Raw genomic sequence first — 12,565 nt, forward strand, 5'->3', positions numbered from 1 at the left:
GAGGGGAGAGGAGGAGAGAGAGAGACGCACCGATCGGTTGCCTCCTGCACGTGCCCTGACTGGGGCCTGCAAGGAACTTGCAACCCAGGTACCTGCCCTTGACCGGGAATTGAACCCACGGCGCTTCGGTCTGCAGGCCGACGCTCTAACCACTGAGCCACACCAGCCAGGGCCTACTTCAGTCTTAAGAGCACTATTCGAGGTCACGCAGCTACTCATGGGCAGAGACAGTTCTTAAATCCCAGTCTGCCTGACTTCAAATCCCATATTCTGCTCATCAAATTACACATCTTGGGGCTCAGGGAAGGGCTTCTGAAAAACTAAAACCCGAATCACGGACTTCCCGAGGCTCCCTGCCTCAGTGGGCTGTGCGGCGCACCCCCAGCTGGCCTTCGAGGCCGAGAGAGCACAGCCTCGGGCCCTTGCCGGCTCGGGGTGGCTGGAACTGGCGTCAGCGTCAGTGGAAGGAGAGGCGACGTGTTTTTCCACCCCGGGTGCCTGGAAGTTCAGCTGGGGAGTCCATTAGCCCGCCAAGAGCCTGCGGAGGAGCAGCTGCTTTTCCATCCCCCTCAGCCTTTCCTGGCAGCAGCCTCCCCCATATTCCCGCCCCCTCCGTCTAAGTGTGGGGCTTAGAAAGCACAGGGGGGAAGGAAGTGAAGCAGGGACCGTGATAGCGAGTTCAAGGACAGGTGACACAGCTCCCCTATCACCTTCCCCATTTAGGACCAAGGGCCAGAAGGCCTGAGATAGGGAGCTGATTTTCTCATGACTCCTTTCTGCCTTTTGGCAGCTTGAGTTGCGGGACCGCAGAGCCGGAGCAGGTTTTTCCGATGGCTTTGGGCAGCAGAGGGAGTCCCCGGTGTCATGTGCTTGAGCTCTCATTTCAACGAGGGCCAGCTGCTCAGCAGCCACCGCTGAGGAATGGGGGGTGCCAGCTGGCATGGGGGGAGCCTCGGCGCCCTCCACCCTGGCTGGCTTTGTGCTCCTTTAGACACTGGGAGGAAAAAGGGAGGGAGGGGGGAGTAATTGTTTTTAATGGTTTTCGTTCTAAGGAATCTACCATGTAAGTGTAAATAAATGAGAATGGTCTTTCCAATATTCAGAATACCAAATGTGCTATCTCCCAGGGAGTATTAAACATTAAACGCTGCCGATGTGGTATCTTGACCACGCGCCCGTTTCAAATCCCTGCCGGAGGGTGTCTCTTCTGTAACCGGTTCTTTGCCTTCAGAAGCCACGTGTAAAAGCCCAGACATTCGTCACAGGGGAAGCAAGTGGCGATCAGTCGTATCTAGCATGTTCACTGTAAGTGGGCTAAATGTCCTAATTTTAAAAATAATTATAAATTGAAAAGCCAACGATAAGCTGAGACAAGAGACATATTTAAAACAGAGTGACTCTCCCTGGCCCGGGGACTCGGTTGGAGCACCGTCCTGTACACCAAAAGGTTGTGGGTTCAATTCCGGGTCAGGGCACATACCTAGGTTGTGGGTTCGATCCCCTGTTGGGGCGTGTAGGGGAGGCAACTGATCAATGTTTCTCTCTCTCTAAACATATCCTTGTGTGAGGATTGAAAAATCAAAGTGACGCGTAGAGGTTGAACATAGAGAACAGGAAAAGGCAGGCCAGGCAAATATAAGTTAAAAGGAAGTAGGAGTCCTCATCTCAGTGTCAGACCACGTTAAAGCCAAGGCAAAGAGCATTAAATGAAACAAAGAAGGCCATCTTACAGTTGTAAAGAGAACCACATTTAAGGGCTCATGAACATGTCCCATGGTCCATGGGGCCTGGAAGATAAATTTTCTTTTTGCTTTCATTTTTTATCCAGTACTTTAGTGAATTAATAATAATATTAATAATTTATTGACTTAAAAATCAGGTGGTTTCAAATTTTAAAAATTCCATATTTGCAGTTTCTCTTGTCAAATCAGAAAATCTGGCATTACCCGGCCCGAAGTTTTATGTAGCATCGATCATCTAAGCAGTGGGCCAAATCCAGCCCATCCCCCACCCCAAGGAATCCGTACCAAAGAAACTTACGCCAAGACACATAACAATCAAACTCCGGAAAAGGAAAGACAGAGGAAAAATTCTTGAAATCGGCAAGAAAGATGTAACAACACCTTGACTCGAATTTCTCACTGGAAACAGCGGAGGCCAGAGGAAAGGGTGTAATCGTTCCATGAGCCGAAAGAACAGAGCTTCAACATGCCTGTGCCGTTCAAATGTTTGGAGCTTGTGGTCAAGGACACGGCCTGATGACAGGGTAGGGTCTTGACCACCAGCAGGGTTCACAGGGGGGTTGCCGAGCAGGCACAGCCGGAGCCCGATGCGCCAGCGCTGTGGGTAGCTGGCGCCCCGGGCTCGGGGTGAGTCAGGCCCTGGGTGGGAAACACCCAGGCGGCCGGGGTGCTGTGCCCTGGGCGGCAGCCGCTTGTCTTCCTGGAGCAACCTGGGACAGTGAGCACTGGCCTCCTTTCCGCTGCAGACAGAAACAGCACGAATTGGCCAGCCAACCTTCAGCCACAATGGCACCCCTTCTTCTATCATCCCCGGGGTGCTCCTGGTCACTGGGGGCTTCAGGAGACTGCCCAAGTGGCCACTGGCTCAGAGCACGCTAAGTCCTATCAAAGAGATGGGACTTCCGAGAAAGGGCGCATCCCCAAAGTGGCCTTTGTGATGGCAAGCTTGGGCACATTGGGCACGTAGGGCAGTGTCCTTTGTCCACATCTTCTGCTTCCTCTTGGGCGTTGCTGAGTCACTGGGCGAGTTAAGAAGCCTGTGGGGCGGGTCCTGCGGCGGGGAAGCCTCTGGAGTAGAGCACGAGCGCCACCTGGAGCTCCGTGCGAGTCCTGTAGGCCCCACGGGGCTGATTCGCAGTTGAATGGGGCTCGTTTTCCAAGGACAGGCAGAACAGTAAGGCCTGGATCTCCTCTGTGACACCATGAACTATTTTTAGCATAAGGGAGTGTTTCAGGGTTCTCCAGAGAAACTGAACCAATAGGATATATATGCACACCACCAAGAGATTGCGTTTAAGGAATTGGCTACTGTGTAGCGGCAAATTCAGGCAGAAGGTGATGTTAGCATCTTGAGGCAAAATTTCTCCATCTCCAGGAAACCTCAGTGTTTGCTCTTAAGGCCTTGAACTGGTTGGGTGAGATACACCATCCAATCAGCTGGTTGTGTCCTGGTCAAATTCCTATGCTGATTTCCAAGCCCCGTACATCACAATGCTGACTGTATTTGGAGATTAGACCTTTAAAGAGGTGATTAAATTAAAATGAGGTTATTAGTGTGGGTCCTAATTTAATATGACTGGTGTCCTTATGAATAGAGATTAGGAGACACATAAAGGAAAGACCATGTAAAGACACCTACAAGTTAAGGGAAAAAGTCTCAGAACAAACTCACCCCCCCCTCCATACCTTGATCTTGGATTTCTAACCTTCAGAATTATGAGCAAATACATTTCTGTGAAGCCTCCCAGCCAGTGGAACTTTGCTACGGTAGCCCAGCAAGTCAATAAACCAGATATTCAGTATTTCCTAAACATTAACTGATGAGAATTTTAGTGATTTGATGTTTAAAATTGTCTTAGGTTTCCATGATGATGACATTTAATAGGTTTGATTTTGCAAGTGTAGCGGACAAAGGCTCATTCTCCTTGAATCTATGGCCTTCAAGCTTTTCAAACTGCCTGTAGTTACAAATGTGTTTAAATTATCACGAATACGCACACACCCACAGATGTAATGGAAATGAAAGTTCCCTGAAACAGTGCTTTCCTGTGCTAAAGACTGGTGGTGGTGGCAATCCGAAGGAGAGTGCTTATGGTCACGATGCCTGTAATTTGAGCCAATGCTACGGTGTAAATAGGGCTTGGTTCAGGTCTGTATGGCTCGTAGGGCTTCCCTTTGGTGTCAGTTACTAAGATACTTCTGTCTTAGACCATTCAGGTTGCTATAACAGAATACCATGGACTGGGCAGCTTATAAACAATAGAAATTTATTTCTCACAGCTCTGGAGGCTGGGAAATCCAAGACTAAGGCATCCACCCACCCGGATTCAGCCCATCCAGCATCTGGAGAAGGCCCTCCTCCAAGTTCATAGATGGCCATCTTCTTGCTGTGTCCTCATATGGCAGAAGGGGCGAGGGGTCTTTCTGGGGTCTCTCTCATAAGGGCACTAATTCCATTCATGAGGGCTCCACCCTCATGACCTAATCACCTCTGAAGACACCCCCCCACCACCACCACTAATCCCATCATATGAGGGGTTAGGATTTAACAAATGAATTTTGGGGGCAGGGAACGCAAATATTCAATCTATGGCAAGTACAGAATAGACCACTTGACTTTATTAAAATAGAAAGGTGAAATATAACAAATGCCATCATTAACATTTACCTGAAATGTTTTAAAGAAAGAATAAAACGTGAAAAAGCGATGGCGCATTTGCTGGCTGCAGTTATCAGCATAACCCTGGTCAGCCTGAGCTGAAGACTCAGACAGGCCATCAGAGACTCGGGGAATGAACTTTGTGTCCTTCTCTTGATTTGAAACTGAGGAGTCCACACCTTGCTCCCAAATCCCTTTATTAGCTCCATGTCTGACTTTTCTCCATTTGTCAGACTGTTTAAAAATTTTTCTTGACATCCCCTCTCCTTTTATACTTGAGCATAAATGTGTGCAGAATGCATTCTAGTCAACAAGCTTGTCACTGGCTGTGTTACCCTTAAAGTGAAAGAAGAACGAATAATCCATTAAAAAAAAGTGCCATCTTGTTAACGATCGCCTGTAAGTCTGAGATCCACATGCCCTGTAGAGGGTGATATTTCTCCTCGCCTAAAATGTTTTTTAATATCTCACACATCAATCAGGCAACTTAGCCACACCCAAGGAGGGCAGAAATGAAGAAAACCTTCTGGTCTCGGGAATGATCAGAGACGTCCCCTGGGAAGGAGAAATCATTGGTGATACATTGATTACTCCTAGAATTTGTTCTTGAGCCTCCTGAGGCTGGAGGTGAGAGTTGAACATCAAGAAAGAAGGAGACGAATGAACACAGGGGGAGGGGAGAAAAGACAGAGGCCTGTAAGAAGCAGGGGGATTTTCATAGTGAGAGCCGGGAATTCAAATTCTCCAAAGTTCAGGCAACTACCGCAGCCTCCGTTTCCGGCGAAGCATCGCCTGTCCCATTCCTGAGGGACAAGAGTTCTCTCCCATGACGATGCCTGCCCCACGCTCAGGGCCAACAGGGGGTTCGAAGGGGCGTGAATACAAGGAGCTCTGGTGGTGGAGCCCAGTAACCGAGACGGAGCCTTCTGGAACCCTGGGCCATGGGAATTCCAGGGGAATGGAGCGGCGAATTTACTGTGGGAAGCCAGAGCGTCCCCTCAGCATCCTGATGCTGGTGTTTTGGTCAGGACTCTAAAGAAAAGGCAAACAGTGCCTCCAGGCACAACAAATGACTCGGGCCCAAGCCTCGGAGGCTCTGTCTTCACCGCAGTCACAGCCGAAGGAAGGGAAGTGATGGCAACGGTGCCATCAGGCTCCCTTTGGAATACCTGTAGCTGTACAAGTCCCTGGAGATAGGTGGGGACTCTATCCGACTGGCAGGGACTTCTTTGGAAAAGACCCAAAGTCTCTTAAATATACGATCTTACAAGACCTACGGAATTATAGACGGCGAGGTGTCCCCCTCATGGGGAGTCCAAGGCGGCGTCTTTGAATTTCATCTGGGCCTTTTATCCCCACCCCCCAGGCCCCCCAACAGTGTATGACAAAATCTCCACATGGGCCACTGATGGCTTTCAGAGCAATTGTAAGTGTTTACAAAGCCCTGAGCAAGGAGAGTGGAATCATTTTCTCCCAGGAACTCAGACCATTATTATGGACAAAGCTTAACCGAGGGAACCAAATGCTGGCAGAGATCCTCCGCGGGAGATGAAGGTCAAGTGGAAGGGGAAATGCGGCCAGCCTGTGACTTACGGCTCTCCGCGAGCAAAGCAAATCGCTTTTCTCCAGGGAGATCTGCTTAGCCCCCGGCAAGTTCCAGCCAGAGAAACCCCCTGCGAGTCCCCAGAGAGTAATTATGGTCCGCGCTTCTCCCTGCTCCGCCCCCCCCCCCAAACCAGGAGACGCAATGTCCCATGACGGTGACCCAGAAATAAAAAGTCGTTGCGTTTAGTATAGAAAACACACAAAGAGCTTTCTTACACATCTGAAATCTCTAGAGAGGCGTCAAGGAGGGCAGGAAGGATTTCTGTTGCTGTTTGGGAGCGTTAGGAGCTCTTAAGGCTGGAGGGGCCTTCACGGGCCACCCCATCCCACACGCTCTCGTTTTACACAGAGAAGAGAGAGACAACTAATCCTTTCGGGAAGAGTGACACGTAGAGCAAGAATCCTGTGCAGCTTAGTGGAGACAGAATATCCCAGTAACTCACGTTAGAAGCCAGGTCCTCGGGTAACGCTTGGCTGATTCACTACCTACGTGGTTTGCGGGGAAGGTGATTTTGTTGCTGCTGTTGCCATAGCTACAAGCTGCGCTGTCATTTCCTGGAAGCCCCACGTGGTTACGGGCGAAGCCTAATGAGGTGACACAGGTCTGTCTTCAGCAACTGAGGGACCTGTTGGTTCCGTCTCTCCTCTCTGCCCCGGAGCCGCGGCGTTGTCTTCGCGGTCTCCGGGCAACGGCGCGTTGGTCCCCAGACTGAGGCTTGTCCCGCCTGGCTCCGGGAAATCAACAGTCACAAAGGCCGCACTCGCCTGCCTGTGGATGAGCAGTTTTCCTGCGGCCTGTCCCGAGGCCCCGGTTCCCGGAGACCCGGTTAGCCGGCCGTCTGCATGAGCGTTCCTCAGCCAGCGAAATCTGAACATGTTGATTGATCCAAACATAATTTGTTGCAGAAATGTTCCTTGACTCCAATCAAATGTACCAGAGTATCTCACCCACTTTTTTGAATACAGACTTTTTTTGTGTGCCAAGCATCTGCTATATTACTTTGACCTGTACCTGAACACCAAATTTTCCTGGTAGCTATCTATTCCAGAAAACCCCCCCCACACCCTACAAACTGAGGTTTTCACATACAATTTTGTGACGAGCTAATAGAGATCGGGTGCATTCTGAAGCCTATGTGTGAACATGTCTTCCTATCACACTCCTTTTAAGACCGTCTTTCGTGTGTTTCAGAGAATAACCAATTGGCGCTGCTATTTTCCCTGTTATTTTTGAACAACTTATGTTTTTCTCAAAAAAAATCTTAGTCATGTTTGAAAGTAGTTTTGAGTGTGTTCAGACACCAAAACCAAAACCAAACAAAAAACAAAAAGCACCCCACAACAAATGGCTTATGTCTCCGATGACACTGGCAGCTCAGAACTTTTAGAAAAGGCCCTAATGAGAGTCCCCTCTCTAGAAGGTGAGCCTCCTGCAGAGATTAATGAGTAACTGCTCTTGGGTAGGACTATGTGCTTCCAAATAATAAGCAGCAAACTTTGGAAACCGTCCTGTAGTTTAATTTGAATGCATGTCAAGCTGTCAGCTCCCAAGAGGCCTGGATTAAATTTGAGGGAGCGAGATCTTTCCTGTCCAGCTCCCCTGGTGGCAGGGACTTGTGCGGCACTAAAACAGGGAACCTGCGGCGTCGGCTTCCACATGGGACCAGGAGGTGGCGCAATCTGACAACATCTGTCTGCATCTGGGGACACACAAGGGGTTTCTGTTTTTCACACTGAGGTCAAAGGCCAAAAGGAGAGCTGGAAGAGGACCAAACATTGTAAAAGACCCTAATTTAAATCCTGAAGAGTCTTACAATTCTGGGGTGTATTTCTTTGGAAAGACTTAGGGCGGGGGTGGGTGGGACCACACAGGCCAAAAGAGATCTCATGGGTACGCCCTGGGAATTTTAGGGGCAGCTTCCCATGTTGTTTTAGAGAAGGGTACAAAAACAAGGCACTTTTATATCGTCGTAAATAACAGGCTGGGGCAAGGATTGGGAGGACTTTTTGTTCCTTTTCTAGAAAGAAACGACATCACGATTCCAGTTGCTTGACCTTTCTTGCTCCCCTGGAGGAGCAGAAACTTCCTGACTTGTACAATTGGGCCGTTTGACCATTCTTGCTTTCATGGGATTTAAGAATTAGAAAGGAGTTTTGGGGAACATTTGGTCCCAGCTCCCCCCAGCGCAGGAATCGGTCGCAGTGGGAGAACCGCTGTCTATTTTGCAAACCTCACTGGGGTCAACGGTACATTCCTGCAGCTTTCAGGCCCCCCAGACCTGCAGGGGAGGTGGCTGCTCTAGCTGGGTATGGGGCCCTCCCTTCCTTCACGATGCCCTCATTCGGGGGCCGTTCAGTTAACTGGTGCTTGGCCCCGGCCGCAGTGAATGAAGCGGGCCGCGGGCCTGGCCTTACTAAGCCCTGTAACCAGCACCCGAGACGGGGACCACCGTCTGTGCCATCGCAGGTATGGAGGCTGGGCTCGGAAAGATTAGCTTATCCGAGGAAGCGCAGCCTAGGAGGGATGCTGGTTGTGGCAGGGAGCTTGCTTTGAACCACGTCGGCCTAACTCCGAGTTCAGACCCTGAACGACAATGTTCTTGTGCCTTCCCGAGTACATATGGTTGCCCGGTCCCCTGGGGGTCCTGCCTTCTTGCTCTGCCACCTGCGTGCATTCCCCTTTGATGGCCGCTCCTGCCTGGCAGGGCACCTGGATCCACCTCGCCTCTTCAGTTCCTCTGTTTAAAAGGGGCTCCTTCCCCCACATGATGACCCTTCAGTTAGTTGAATGCCGTGAGCATGTCCAGACACTCATTCTGTTATTCTTTTTTTAGGCTAAAAACACCCAGTTTCCCACCTGCTCCCTAAAGGACATGGCTTGTGACCTCTCAGTCCTCAGCTAATCATTGGTCAATGTCCCTTTTTAAACATCGGGCGCCGAATGGGGGGACCTGGCTAGAGATCACTGGCTGTGCCCACTGCGTGCCTCGCTCTGCGTGTGTTCTGCCCGGAGTGGGAGCATGTGGGTTCTGCTCTATTTCTGCAACTCAACCAGCTACCTTTTGGCCCCGAGAAAACCACTTAATCCCTTGGGGATTCTGTTTCCTTACGCACAAGCCTCTTTGTACCCTGTCGTAACCTTCTGAGACCTGCTACTCCTCCTTCGTTGGACATCTGCCTCCCCCATTCAAGCTTTTGGCCCCTCGATCTCCAATGCATGGGGTCTGAGCTCATGACTACTATTGTCCATAACATTGAGTGCCACCCTTCTGTTCAGCCACGGTTTCTCCACGGTGGCGGTATTGCTATTCTGAGCTAGACAATTCTTTGGTGTGAGACGGTGTTCTGTTTAGTAGTGGGGCTGGCCTCTCTACATTAGATGCTCGCAGCGCCATCCTTCCCCGAGTTGTGACAATTAAAAATACTTCCAGACATTGTCAAATGTTCCTCAGGGGACAGAATATGTCCTGGTTGGAACACTTCAATAGACCAGTGACAGATTGCTGAAACCCAGACAGCTTGACACATGGCCATTGGCCTCTAGAGCAACACGGTGGTATTGCACCCACTTTTTGTTTGTCCCTTCCACTGCCGCAACACTGAAAAACACTCCATCTGGTATCAACGCAAGAATCTGTATTACCGAGAAATCGAAATGTCTTAAATGCTGAGCATTTTTGTGTGTTTATTGACCATTTGTAGATCTTGGTAAAAGAAATGGCTACTGAAGTCTGCCTATTTTTAAATTGGGTTGTTTGTCTTTTTAGGTTGAGTTGCAAGATTTTAAAAATATATATTTTGGATACTAGACCCTTGTCACGTTTGATTTGCAAAATTTTTCTCCCATTCTGAGGGTTGTCTTTTTACCTTCTTGATAGGGTCTTTTGACACACATTTTTAATTTTGAAATCCACCATATGCATTTTCCCTTGTGATTTTGGTGTAATATCTAAGAAACCATTGTTTAACCCAAGGTCACTAAGATCGACATCTGTGTTCCTTTTCAAGAGTTTTATAGCTTTCACTCTTACACTTGGGTTTTTGATCCATTTTCAGTTAATTTTTGTAAATGGTGTGAGGAAGGGGTCTAATTTCATTCTTTTGCATGTGACTGTGCATGTACTCTTGCCTTGTATTTCTGTGTTGGGAGAAGACACAGTGCAGTCTTGGCACGTATGCGAATTCCAAATCAGGAAACTGACACTAATTCTAGTTGCAAGTATGTGTAGCTGGAGCTGTGATTTGGACGCCAACTGTTAAGGGACAGAATCTCATTCTAACAAACCCCAAGGGACTCTTAAATTATCATGATGGTTCTTCTATATAGAATTCTGCAGCTTCCAATTATGTGCTGGTGCAGGGCATTCTTGTTGAGATGGAGACATCTTTTCCACAGACGGGGATTTGGGCCTCAGTGGAATTTGGCAGACAAGGATCTCACGGCATTGAGTTCTGGGACCCAGGATGGATAGTGATGACAGGGTCAGTTCATGGCCCGGTTTCAGGGAGGACAGCAGGCTTCCCTCTAAGGATCGTCTCTCTTCCTTCCTGTACTCCATATGCTCTTGGAAATACAAGACATACCAGACCCAGAAAAATGTTAAAAATTCTACCTTTTCCACAAAGGGGATTCAGAGATTCAAATGAGTGGCTTCCAGACTTTTATTCCTACTCAGCAATGGATAAGCTGCTGCTGTTGTTTTTTTCACCATTAATGAAAAGCCAGACTTCATAGAGCTTTAGTGGGGGGAGGGTCCCCTCATTTTTTGAACCACCTCTCCATTCTTAGATGCGATTAAAAGTAAGTGTCCAAAGATTCCATTAGGATCAATATTTGTGACAAGCTCCCGCTATCCCTTCTGGCCAAACATTGCCACCGATGAGCCATTAAAATGGGAGGCCCCCTTTACCCTGGGGTCCAGGCCAAAAGGTTTCACACAGGCACATTCTTTGGATCGGTTAAGGGGTGATTTGCTGCTCGGAGTTGCTGTGTTTTGTACAGAACAGGTGTGAATTGTCCTGGCCCCTGTGGAGAGTGTGCTGTGGAATGTTGTGCCGCCCCGTAGGGTGACAGGAGTTGGGTTTCCACGCAATGGAGACTGCCCATCTGAGACCAAATGCCTGTCCTGAGGATGTAACCTTCCTAGAGAAGGGCCGGCTTGTTCCCTGGGCATACGTACAGCCCACGTTGTATTTGTGTGGCATTGTGGGCCAGTCCCCACTGGCGCCGTGGGACAGTACCCAGGACACAGGCGACCAGGGTTTGGGGCCATTCGGTGAGCACAGTGGCTTTCAACACCGGCTGGAAGGGAATGAGGCACCAAGGATTGTTTTTTTTTCTTATCAAGCAAAGCAAGGCCCTGTCACCCTGTGAACTTGCCCTTTTGGCACAGAACCTTCTTCCACTCTCTGTATCCTGTTCACTGTTCATTGCAAGTAGTTTAAGGACAATAAACATCTGAGTGGAATTTATTCTGAGGACGGGTTTGAATTCCTGGTAGAAAACAGAATTATAGCTCCAGTTGCCCCCTGCTGGGGGATATGTATTCATTATCTTTATCAAGATGCTGCAAGATACAAGGTCCTGGTGGGCGAGCTTGAAGGCAGGGGGTCCCCCTTGCCATTTGATGTTTAAAACAACAGTACAAACTGTTCTGTTCTCCGACTGAGTACACGCACAGTAACAACATGGGCTAAGATGTACATTCACCAACCCACCCCCATATGTGAGGTTACTAAGGAAACGTGCTCCGAGCATGGAGCACAGCATGTTAGAAATAGGATACACGTAGATGACAGGACTGATGCAGACACAGGCCCATCCTGTCGCTGAGCGAAACAAATCTTGGCTGTCCCCACTGGCGTCTCCCCGCTGGGGGACTTGCAAAGGGAAGCCCAGTAAATCAAATATCATCAGCTCAGGTTGCATGTCTAGCCTTTAACGCCATGTTCCAACGTGGGGATTAGCTCTTGGAGTGAAAGTGTCAGCTGGAGAGCCTGGAACTTGGCACAAGCAAACAGGTTAAAAGTGGATCCATAAGGATCCTGAACTCCTACCCCCAGAAATTCAACAATGCAGCAGAACCAGCCCGACTACCTGACCCCCCACTCCTAAAGAGAGGGGATGGATTCTGTCATTGGCCACGTGGGGAACGCAGGGTTTGTGGTAAGGGGCTTCTCTTTCCCTTCTCCCCTCATTAAAGCCAAGAATGGGAGAGGGTCACCCTGAGACTCTTTAGTAACGATGAGGCGCTGGGGCAGCCTGGAAGAAGGGAACACTTGCAGTCCACTCCCGAACTGGGTTTCTGCTTAGACCCTGCCCTTGCTGACCTGTTCCCAGGGGAGGAGACTTGGAGAGCTGGAAGGGCGGGGAGAGGCGTGAGGGAGGAGCAGCAGCTGTGTTCCCGTCCATTTTGTGTCAAATACGCAGAGTTTCTGTGGGTCCATGAGCTGGGCCACCAAGGAAGGCAACTGGATTTGTGCCATCTTGACTCTCAGAAGGGCTGCCCTTGGGGTGAGAAGGCCGCTAGCAGCCTGAGGCTGAGGGATGCAATGCTCA

This window comes from Miniopterus natalensis, chromosome 17 (assembly GCF_054644295.1).
Source record: "Miniopterus natalensis isolate mMinNat1 chromosome 17, mMinNat1.hap1, whole genome shotgun sequence".
In the NCBI taxonomy this organism is placed as follows: Eukaryota; Metazoa; Chordata; class Mammalia; order Chiroptera; family Miniopteridae; genus Miniopterus; species Miniopterus natalensis.